Source organism: Pteropus alecto, unplaced genomic scaffold (genome assembly GCF_000325575.1).
Source record: "Pteropus alecto unplaced genomic scaffold, ASM32557v1 scaffold60, whole genome shotgun sequence".
Taxonomy (NCBI): Eukaryota; Metazoa; Chordata; class Mammalia; order Chiroptera; family Pteropodidae; genus Pteropus; species Pteropus alecto.
Window position 1 is genome coordinate 1,408,605 of NW_006430726.1, and position 12,489 is coordinate 1,421,093.

The 12,489-nt window shown below is 40.1% G+C and overlaps 1 protein-coding gene and 1 pseudogene across 1 annotated transcript in view; both read left to right on the plus strand.

Moving 5' to 3' along the window:
• AGBL1 (ATP/GTP binding protein like 1) overlaps positions 1 to 12,489 on the plus strand; it is a 505,804-nt gene that overhangs the window by 352,933 nt on the left and 140,382 nt on the right. The window lies entirely within an intron of this gene.
• Positions 1,375 to 1,490, plus strand: LOC112484127 (annotated as a pseudogene).

Genomic DNA, 12,489 nt, shown 5'->3' on the forward strand with positions numbered 1-12,489 from the left:
ATGTGCAGTTACCTGTACATGTTAAAAATATGCAGTTCAATGAGTTTGAGCATGTATAGATACACTCATGAAATTATAATCATTTCCGTCATCCTCCCAAATATCCTTGAGTCTCTTTATAATCCATCCCTCACCCAGAAAACCAAGGATTTGCTTTTAGTCCCTGAATATTAGATTTTTATATCAATGGAATCAGAGTATGTACTCTATTTTCCCCCTTTGGGATTTTTTTTTTCCACGCAGTATAATGATTTTGAGATTTATTCATGCTCCAATCTGATTTTACGTTTTATATGGTTACTAGCCACTAGATTAAAGAAACAAAGAAATTGTCTGTTCTTTGACCAGACATTCTGTTTCTCGAACAGCCTAAGACGGATAATTCCCTACTTAAACTTTGTTCACTAGTAATTCCCTCCACTTGGTATGCATTTCCGACAGATCGCTGCATAGCCAGCTCCTCCTTGACATTCAACTCTCAGCTTAAATGTCATAATCTCAGCTTGCATTTCACCATTTCAGCAAGACTTTTCCCCTTGCCTAAAGTAGCATTCCTAGTCACTACTAGTATGACACCTTTAATTTAGTATCGGCCGTCTCTCCCAGCTAGAATGTACAACCCATGAGAGAAGGAACTTTATCGGTCTTGTTGAAAGCTATATTCCTAGCACCTAGAACAATGCCTGATGCATGGGAGGTAATCAATAAATAAATGAAGAAATAAATCTTTGCCAAGCCTTTCATCTTATGTTTATGGGAAAATATGGAGACCTATGAGCTGAATGATAGTACAATGCAGTGCAATTGTTATAAGTTGAAGGAATATCTTCAAAGTATGATGATTAACGGCTCTTATTCAACCTGTATGAGGATTTATATTCACGGCTTTAAGTTCTGTCATATTCCAGTTTGTATACATTAAAAAAATAAAGCACTTAGCTGCAACTAATTATTTTTTCTGTATGATGTGAAGCTATAAGGATAAATTCTGCTTCAAGAGCCCCCAACCAAGGACACACACCCTTGGCAGATGCACAGTTGTTCATGTAGGGTTGTAAGTGACAGTGAGCTTAATAAACACCACTGTGCTGAACCTGCTGAAGTTTCAAGGACAACTCGCTGGTTTTGGTGGAAATATAAAATCCAGAGTAAGATAGGAAAGAGTTTACTTCTGCTTTGCTCTCATCAACAGAAAACCTAGAATCTTATAGTTTATTTCTAAGCTGCAAAAGTGAAAACAGATTCAGTGGTTTGTCTACAGAATAGTAAGAAGAGTAATATAATGAGGATGTGGTTCCATAGTGTAGTGGTTAGCACATCTGCTTTACACACAGAAGGTCCTGGGTTCACGCCTCAGTGGAGCCACGGTCCATAGTCTACAGCCATGCCACCCTGAACAAGCCCAATGTCTGATCTCAGAAGCTAAGCAGGGTTGGGCCTGGTTAGTACTTGGATGGGAGACCACCTAGGAAGACTAGGTGCTGTAGGCATAAATAATAATAACTTTTTTGAAAAAGTAATATAATGAGTATTGCATACAATGAATGGTAGAAGGAATGGGCAGTGTTTATTCTGTTAGCTGTTTTCAAATAATTCCCTACTGAAAAAGAGAGAGAGAGAGAGAGAGAGAGAGAAGAGAGTGAGAGAGTGAGAGAGTGAGAGAGTGAGAGAGTGAGAGAGTGAGAGAGTGAGAGAGTGAGAGAGTGAGAGAGTGAGAGAGAGTGTGAGTGAGTGTGAGTGAGTGTCCTGGTTTGACTTGATGTAGAGAACTTATATCCTTTAATATCTGATACCACCTAGTTTGCTCAGGAAGACCTATCGGATGGTCTGAGATGCCCAGAGATGAAATGACCTCTTACTGACTTCAGACATATAAGCTTTGTAGGATGGACTTGAGAATGCGAATCGCTACTTGGATAATGGCAGGTGTAGAATTCATACCAGCTCAGAGATATAAATTAGAATGTACCATGATATTAATAAAACCATTCATTGTTATTTAATTCACTGAGGGTGGGAGTTAGTCCATTTACCTTTTAAAATAGGTGAAACCCTGAGTTTGTCCCTAAATCTCTTATTGATATGTCTAATCCACTTCAGGGGTAGGTTTGCGATGTGTTTGAAATTCTACCTTGTACCGTTAGGGAGGGGACAAAGAAGAATTTTTTTTTCAAGCCAGAAAAGAGTAGTTTGTAGTAGAGTGTAGAGAGGCTTAGGCTTCTAGAGGTCTTCGTCACCACAGAAAACCGTTCTTTGATCCTTAATTTCCATTCAACTAGGTGGTGGCGTGTCGATGCTGGCTGAGAGGGAACTGTCCAGTGGCGTGGGTGCTGAATTGTAGGGCTCTGGAGGGGATGTTTTCTCAGCAATATCATTAGTAAAATAAACTGCCGGCAATAAGATAAGCTCGCCCAACTTACTGACTTAGTCATTCTATTTTTCAAAATCATATTACTACCCAGGGAAAGGCACTAACTATCGCTGTATCTTCCTTTGATATAGACATTTATTTCAAATGGTAAGAAGTACAGGACATAGTAATCCATAATAAGTCGTAGGCTGCATCTTTTTTTCTGGATAGTTTTCTCCGTTAACAAGAAGTGGAGACTAAAGGAAGAACAGAGATATATTATGTGGAAGCAAAGCCATTTCTAAATACTATTGCTGCGTGGTGTGTTCCCGGAGGCACTGACAGCTCCTTATAAGGCGAATGAACATTTCAGCTAAAGTTTGCAAGGAAAACATAAGGCTAATTACAAAGGATTCTTTTGTCCCTCAGCAAACTGCAGGGGGCAAGAGTGAGCTTGTGTAAGTACTAAGAGCTAGATTTCCCTGGGTGCTATCTTCTCACATGTGTTTTTTAAATCTTCCAACTTGTGATTATTATTTTTCAGCACTGGATTAGTGAATCATTTTACATAGTGCCATTATGTAAAATAAAATGATACTTTGTTTCTCTGCATTGGCCAATTACTTGCTGGAGAAAATTGGACTCCTGAAAGACACATGTGAGCGCAGTTTGGCAGATGACAGGAAAGCCTTGTAAAATGCTCCCAGATGTTCAGTGCCATGGAGGGGAAGATGCCAGAAACAAGGAGCAAATTAAGGTGGGTTTCAGATGTTATGCAATCTATGGAAGTAAAAACTAAGAAAACAAATTAGATCACAGACATGAAATCCCGCTGGAAGGGCAATAATCATAGTCTTACTAGATCAAACCCATTTGCTCATTTTCTCCCTTTTGCCTGAAGCTATTGTAAAACAAATATTAAGGAATGTTATTGCCAATTCTTAATACAGTGGTCCCCCCTTATCCACGGGGATATATTCCAAGACCCCCAGTGGGTACCTGGGAATGTTATTGCCAATCCTTAATACAGTGGTCCCCCTTTATCCACGGGGATATATTCCAAGACCCCCAGTGGGTACCATGGGTAGTACCGAACCCTATATATACTATGTTTTTTCTTATATAGAGATAACTATGATCAAGTTTAACTTATAAATTAGGCACAGTAAAAATTTAACAGTAACAATAATACAGAACAATTATAATAGTATGCTGTAATAAAAGTCATGTGAACGTGGCTTCTGTCTTTCTCAGAAAACTAGCCCACGTTTATTTTTTCTTCACAATTTCGTGGATAGAAGATTTGATCTTAACATAGATCGTAGCAAAGTCGGCATATAGTTTTCCACTTAAAGAAAGCACTTTACGGCTTCTCTTTGGCATATCTGAATTGCCAGCATCACTGCTCTGTGCTTTGGGACCATTGTTTAGTCAAATAAAGTTTACTTGAACACAAGCACCGAGATGCCACAGCAGCTGATCTGATCACCAAGAGGGCTACTAAGTGACTAATGGGCGGAGAGTAACTACAGCATGGAGAGGCTGGGAAAAGATGATGTGCATTTCGAGCAGGATGAAGCAGGATGGCGTGACACTTTATCTTGCTAATCTAAACAGTACGCAATGTAGAGCTTATGAATTGTTTGTTTCTGGAATTTTTCATTGAGTCTTTTTAGATGGCAGTTGACCACGGGTGACTGAGACCATGGATAAGGGACTCTGCTGATAAGAGGGGGTGACTGTAAAAATCACATCATGTGAACCAGCTCATCTTGTCTGCACAGGGCCCCAGGAATGCAAATGGACAGAATGTGGACTGTTTTTTTCTTTTGTTTGTTTGTTTGTTTGTTTTCAGAACCCTGACCCCATATCTAATCATCAAGATTGCCTTTTATTTAAAAGTCAGTAAAGTGGTGCCTGATAATAATTTTGTTATTCAAAAGCATAAGCATCATAAGTAGAGTCGCCTGCGAACTTCAGAGAGTCATTGGAGAGCCTGTCCCTCCCTTGATAAGAGGGTTTTTAACTGGTCTAGAGCAGAGCCAGAGGAAGTAAGAGTTGCAGAAGTGGCCTCCTCTGAGGGCCAGGATTGGTCGAGGACAGTACTTGTCCTAGCAGCAAACAGCTGGCACATGGCACAGGGGTCACTGAGCATTTGATAGAGGGACTGCTTACAAAGGCAGGAATAAAGGACTCAAAAGATGGGAAAAGCCATAGTGGGAGGCAGTATCCTTAGTGAGCAGGAGAGGGAGAACTCAGGAAGAGACGCCCTACCCTGTGAGCTGTATCTGCAGAGGAAGGGCTGGCTGTCCAATAGGGCTGCTTCCGCTAGAACAGTGCAGCCACCGCCAAACAATTAAGGGAGATGGGAGACTAGATATCGCACCTCTTTCTCTTACTAATTCCTCATCCCCTGATGATGCCACAGTTTGTCCCAACCCCACCGGTAGCCCAGGGCAAGGAAGCTTTGTTGAACGATTCTTGACGTCTAGGGCCAGGCAGGATGGAGAAAGATGAAATTCAGACCTGGAGGGAAGAGTGGAGAATCTATAGCACATCCCACATTTTTTAATTATTTTATTCTTTGAAATACATTCCCCCGAACAATCAGTGTTCATGCTTTTATGGATAAGTATACGGAGGTTAAGAGTGGGTTAAAGATTTGCCCACATTTAAATAAGGATCTGCCTTATTTCACAGTCTGCGAACTCTGCTCCTTGTTCCATGCTGCTTCTCCTCACCCCCCCACCCCCATGTTTCCAGTGATCTTTAGGGGTGATAATCCACAGAAAAATATACTGTCATATCACCTCTCCTCTGTATTGACATCTACTTTTCACGTAGTACTGAGCGTTGTCCCCAAAAAAGAGATCAGGATCCACAGAAAACCTCACCGGAACTTCTCAGGCAAGAAGCTCTATCCTATTGTTCTCTGTCCTGCCCTTGATCCATCGCTGCTGTTTCTCTGGGATGCTTACAAAAAAGCAGGGGGAACTTGAGCCAAGGGTTCTAGGCAAGCCCTGAAATGCCATTCTGGGAACTCGTGCCATTAGTAAATGGATCTCGAAGGCACATCGTGAAGGTTGTAGACAGACCACTGCCGACAAATTATAGATTTATTCAATATGTCTGTTTTGTTGTATAAGTAATTTAGACTTCTCGTGGACTCCTTTTAGTAAGATGAGACCGAATCTTAGGTTTTCAGACCACCAAAAGACTGAAGCTTTCTTTAAAATAGTAAGCGTGAGAAGGTCAAAGAATCGAATTTTCAAAAAAACAGAGTAAGGTACTATCAATCTCAGGTGACATGCCTTTCGTATACTTTAACCTTTTATCTTTAGTTTCGGACCTTCAAAAAAGTTGCAAAAAATATCCACAGACCTTCACTGAAATTCCTCAAATGCTAATGCTTTCTCACATCGTTCCCTTTCTCTTATTATCACATGCACGCCCACCCACACAATTATTTTTTTCTGAGTTTGAGTTATTGGAGAATAAGTTGCAGACATAATGCAACCTTACTGCTAAATAGCTTGGTGTCCATCTCCTAAAAAACAGGGATATTTATGTATATAATCACAGTATAATTATAAAAATCAATGGTAATCGATACTGTAACAATAATGTTTAATGGTTTCAGTAATGCCTTTTACGGCAAAAGGGAAAAAAATCTTGAGTAAAGTATCCAATTCAGAATAATAAGGTTCATTTAGTTGTCAAATCTCTTGAATGTGCTTTAATCTAGAATACTTCCTTGAACTTATTTTACTTTTCATTACCTTTACATTTTTTTAAAAAAATGGGTTCAGGCCAGTTATTTTGGAGAATGTCTCTCAACCTGGGTTTGCCTGATGTCTTCTTGTGAGGAAACTTGGATTACGTTCTTTTGGCAAGAATACCACAGATATGGTGTTTTGTCTATCTCTGCTTCATGTTTAGAGGCACATGACGTGTATTTAAACCATTATTGATGATGCTTCACTTTGATTTAAGGCATGGGTTGACAAGTTTCTGCATTATCAAGTTATGATTTTCCCTTTTTAATTAATAAGTAACTGTGGGCAGATGAGACTATATGTGTTCTTTTCATCATTCACCCATCCATTTTAACATCCGTTGATGATTTTTGCCTGAAATAATAATTATGGTAGAAGCCAAGTGGTTATTTTCAAATTCCATTATTTCTTCTATATTTATTAGTCAGCATTCTATTATACGGAAGAAGTATTCCTTAATTACTTAATTTACATTTCTATGGATTCATTGATTACTATTTTTTTCAATGAGTTATAATAAATGAGTATTATTATTTATTTTGATGCTCAAATTACCCTAAATTTGCATGGTGGAAATTCGTACTGGCTCACATATCTCTTAGACATTTCCCCATCATTCTTTGAGCATGTCTTTATTTGGGGCACAGCAATACATTCTAAGTTCATCTCGTGCTTTCCCTGATTCATCTCTGAAATCAGCCTGTTTCCAAGGGTATCTGGTGCTATTCATGAAGATAGTATTCGGACACTAGATCTAAGTGTTAGGTGTACTTTTTACTTTTTTAGCAGACTAGATTAATGCATACCTTTCCCAAAGCGGTCTTTCCGTCGACAAGGATAGTTTAAACACCAATGTAGATAGAGCTTTTCATTGAGAAAGACATAAACATTCGGCAATAATAACCTTTAAATTACAAGAAACTGCAATTTCAGCTGGGGGGGAATTTGGACACTCTCCCCCCAGCCCCCAACATGACATACCAAGAGCGCAGGCAAGGATTTTTGCAGCCTCAATACTCCATTCTCTTCCTTCGAAGTGCCCCTAACTTCTCACTCCCACGTCATGGTTCCCAGGAGAATTTCTGCATGAGGTCTAGTTCATCACCAAGAAACTCGATGTCACCAAACTTTATATTCAGGTTTAAGTTAAATTGATTCACCCAGGTGAAGACATTAGTTTGTGACTGTGTTTATGGACCTCCAAGTACCATCCCAAGAGACAGTCAGCAGGCTTTGGGATGGTGGGATGCCATGAGTCTGAGAGCCTCCCCCCGCACTCCTCCCAGGGAATACGGTGCTGGAAGAGGGGCTCCATAACTGAACCCCATGCTCCTTCCCCATATGAATTCCAGGTACATATTAACAGTTTAATTTTGTTAAGAAGGTGTCAGCTCCGCATCCTTTGCATTCCATTACCCACAATGCTGTCTAATTTTGTGCCTGCTTTGAAACGCAAATGACGACATTCTGCCAGGAGGATCTCAGCCTGCCTGCTCTTTATAAAGTAGAGAAGTGGGGTAATTATCACTGAGGAGAGGAAAAGATATATTTTTCACATTTGGTGTTTTTAGAAAGTGGTGTGTGTGTGTGTGCGTGCGTGCGTGCGCGTGCGTGTGTGCGTGCGTGTGTGTGTTTTGGGAGGCTGTACTGGGGAAAAGAGGTGGAGGTTAGGCAAAGAGCGTTTGGAGTTTTGTGTACTCATAATGAACCAAGAGTTGCCAATAATCATGAAACGATTCTGAAAGTCCTTCTGATTAGAAGGGGAACCCATTTTGTTAAAAATGATCATGCAGCATAGTGCCGAGGGTGTGCTAACACACCGTGTCATCAGAATCCTGGGAGAACCAAGATTAGATCATGAAGCAGGAGGCTTAGACTCAAAGGTGGAACTTTCCTAGTCTCGTGAATGGTTCAAAGAGGGGATGGGGAGAATGGAGATAGTTAAGGGAACCAGAAAGAAGGATGAAACACACGTTTTTTTCTCCTCTTTTCCTTTCCTTCTCCTTCCTTTTTTTCTTCATCTACCACAGCAAACGATCAACAAATCCTATTATCCCTACTCCACCCCATAGTTAATATTAAACAAATTTAGGCATCTTAATGTATTGGAGTGACATATAGAAATGAGTAAAGTAGTGTTTTATTTTGCAAACATAGTCAATAAGCTAGGGAAAAGGTAAACCTCATCTAATAAAAGAAGGAATTAGCATGCCACCTGTCTTACATGTATAAGGACTCCTCACACGTTCGTAAAAATATTGACTTTCATCAAGCCCATCATCATGGAGCCCGGGGAAGACAGGACTTATCTTTTTTGTTTTGTTCGGTGTTATGTAGCCAGTCCTTCGAATCATCCTAGGTGTGTAGTAGATGCTGAATAAGTACTGAATGGCTAGGTGAGCAAAAGCGTTTACACCTTTTGTCATCGTGTACTCCTGTCTCCTCCCCTGTGCAAAACTGTAGTGGACTCCATTTCCTTTGTTACCATAGACCCCTTAGCTCACTCTGGCACTGCTCTATGAGAACTACTTTCTTTTTTAAAAAAAAATATTATTGTTCAGTTCGATTTGACATACAATGTTATATTAGTTCAGGGGGTACAATACAACACGAGGATTCGACATTTGTGTAACTTACAAAGCGGTCGCCTTGATAAGTCTGGTACCCACCTGACACCACACCGCAGTGATCACAGCATTTTTGACTATATTCTCTGGGCTGGACTTTGCACCCCTGTGACTATTGTTGTAACTGGCAGTTTGTACTTCCTAATCCTTTTCACCTTTTCCACCCATGCCCCCGACCCAGCCCCGCTCCCCGATCTGGAGATGACCAGTTTGTTCTCTGTATCTAGGACTCTCTGTCGGTATTTTTTACTAGGAGTACACACTGCTGCCAACTTTGCTTTCTCTTAAGTCCTCTCTGTACGTTCCTCTCTGCGTCAAGTGTGGTAGTTCATCGTGAACTTGACTTTACACTCGTCTCTCCCTCTACTTTTCACTTGCACGTGACTTTTCTCGTATCTCCTCTGGCTCTCCTCATTACAGTGTGAGTATTCAGTAGTATCATCCATTTATAATACATTTAAAACTAAACATTGTCTGTGTTTAAGGTGTACGACATATATTTAAGGTGATTCGGTACACATACGCGTAGCGACGTGATTAGCATAGTCGAGCTTATTGATGCTACGTCGTCATGTCACATAGATGTCACATAGATTTCAGGCTCTCTCATCGCACACACAGACACATGCGCACGCACACACCGTCTGTCGTTCCTCATTCGATAGCATTTCCAGGAGTTCCTTCGCGGGGTTTTATTTTTCTTTGCCCCATTCTTCTGGGGTGATCACCTAAAGCTCCATGACTTGGGCGATGATACCCATGCTTAAAAGGACCCTTTCAGGGAAATAAGTTGAGATGGACAAGAAATAGAACTCAAGGACCAGGTCCTGGGGCACTTCAAGTGTTCGAGGGCTGGGGATGAGGAGGAATTAGCAGAGGAGAATGAGGCTGTGTGGCTGGGGGTGCCAGAGGAAACTCAGGTGGTCGTAGTGTGCCAGGAGAGAAGGAAGCGTTTCCAGGAGAAATATCGAAAGGCTCTTTCAGCTGGGTAGGGTGGTGACGGCAGGTCAGCATTTGCGACCACGAATGTAGTGTTCTAATAGGTTCATACTATGACAAGTGGTAGTAGAATTTTTGTTTCATTTTCTTTAAAGGCATAGATAGATATCAAGTATACAGATTTGGATAAGCTTGGCTTGAATACTAGTTCTGCCTCCTGTGAGCATAGCTGGGTCAGAACTTGGACTCTGGAGTCAGATGATCTGACTAACTCTGGCTCTTTTTATCAGCAAATGATGTGATTTTAGAGGAGTTTTTACATTGTTTAAGTCTCAATTTTCTTATCCATACAAGGGGAATAATGATAGTACCTCTTTCATTAGGTTGTCCTAAGGAGTAAATGAGCATATTTAAAAAGCTTAGAACCGTGCCTCACAGTAAACACTCAACCATTATTATTTGATGAGGTTATGTTTCCTCACTTGTTGAAATGGACATAGAAAATAGTTCCAAACTCATGGAGTTATTGGGAAAATCAAACTAGATTATCCATGTAAAGTGCTCTGTGCTTGGTAAGCTTTCCATGCATGGTGACTGAATTACTGTTAAAGGTGTTTATCGTGTGGTATGAATTAAATGACCCAACCACTCAGTTTATCCCTCAGTTGCTAGTGGTTATGGGGATGCAACCATTACACCGTTTTAAATTATTTTATTTTAAGTCATATGCTGTTTAATTTATACCCATAACGTGATGTTGGTTATGGGCAGGAAGCATCAGGAACACTGATGTGCCTGCATTTTCTCTGGGTATTTAAGATGCACCGATCTGATCAACATTCTCATAAAGCACATGAAGGTGTCTCTAGCGCTTTGAAAACCAATGTGAACAAGAGAAAACTTAGTGATGATTATATCTGATTTGACTTTTATTTGGAGGAATAAACACTATCTTCACAAACAGCACCTATGTGCAGAAGGGCTTGCAAATGGAACACTGAAAACACCTCACAAATTAAAAAATAAACAAATTGTTTTCTAAGTATGAAATGCAATGATTCCACACAGTAGTTCTGAAAAGCAATGTTTAATTTCACGGTTTAATTTCAATCAGAAATTAAATATTAAATAACTCATGCCATTTATTAAATGGAGAAAGTAAACTGTCTACATGGTTTATGAATATTCTTGAAAGCTCTGATAAATTAATTTTATATTACATATCATACTTCACTGATCAAATATAAAATAGTGTTTTTACCTCAGTCCACTTTTTGTCATCATGATAAAAATGGCAGAACATTTTGAAAAATCTTGAGATTTTTTTTTCTTCCAAAATTTTGTATTATTATGAAATGAGTTCATGGCGTGGGAGGAAAGGCTGCAAAAAAACTCTATTTAAACAATAATCATAGACACAGAACTCAAATATTTAGACCTGGGCTGCTAACTTAGCGGGAGGAAGGTTACAATGTAAACCTTCTGAGTTTGATTATAGTACTTAATTATGTTAATCACCGCTAACACCCTCCTTCCACCCCCTGCTCATCTCCTAGAGAACATAGTCTTCAGGAAAGCCTGAAGTTTGTTCTATAAAAATTGCTATAATATGCTTGTTAACCACAATTAGTTAAGGTTCATAATTTACTCTACAATAAAGGGTATTAAAACTTTAACACGTGGTCCACACAGGCACTCAACACACTTGCTACCTCCTGACCTGGCATCCCAACAGCGTATTCCCGGTGAGACAAACACGTCACATGGTTCCAAATTTTTCTGGTATACATTATTATCGTCTGCCTTTGAGGATTTCACAAAATAAGCGTATTCAGTGGAACACACATTTCATCTGATTTCAATCCAGGCACTTGCACTAATGTGTTGTGGGGCATTAGAAAAGCCTACTTAATTTAGTTGACTTTTCTTAACTGTTTTTTGATCTGTAAAATCATATTTCCCTATGGAGAGAAAAAAAGGGGATAGGAGTAGAAAACGTAGTCAAGGGATAAATGAGTAGACACAAGAGAGAGGGACCTCATATGCGCTCAGGGTAATAGACTAAGGAATGTGATTCGTTCAATTCTCTGTCCTTGAGCTTCCAATATCTCCACCTGTCTGTCTCTCTAGTCTTGCTATCTGCTAGAGCCTAGGGCACCTCACAGAATAGGTATCTAGCGGATGAGGATTCTCTCTTCTCCTTGCCCAGCCTCATCTTCCCACACCCAGCACCACCTCACCTTTATATCTGTGCGTGAGACCGTAAAAGGTAACCCTCGCAGCAATGAATGGAAAAAGGAAGTGCAGAGATACGGCAAGTTGTTTTTTCTCAGTAACGTGGCGGAAATGATACTTCATCTGTTGGCAGTATCTCCAGAAGCATCACTTCCCAGGCAAGCGAAAAGGAAAGACTGTGTTCGCAAAACCACATAAAGCTCTACCTTCCGTTTTCCTTTGCTACCCGCTATGTACCGGGGAGTCGTTAGACAGCGTGCGTGTGCGTGCACACACCCGTACACGTCCGTGGACACGCCACCCTCCTTACAAGTTCTAAACATAATTCATTGTGGACATGCAATAGGATATCACGTGCCTGCCTCTAATTACTTTTCCATAATTTGGAAAAGAGGCAAAGCCAAACAGATAGAACTTCTAGAAATCTCACTAAAGTCCCAGGAATGTAATGAAAAAATCTCTTTTCCTCGACTTTCACGTTGAATAAGGAGCATGCTGAATTTCTTCCATGACAAAAACAGTTACTTATAAGAATATCCTGAGATCATCTGAGAATTTTCCT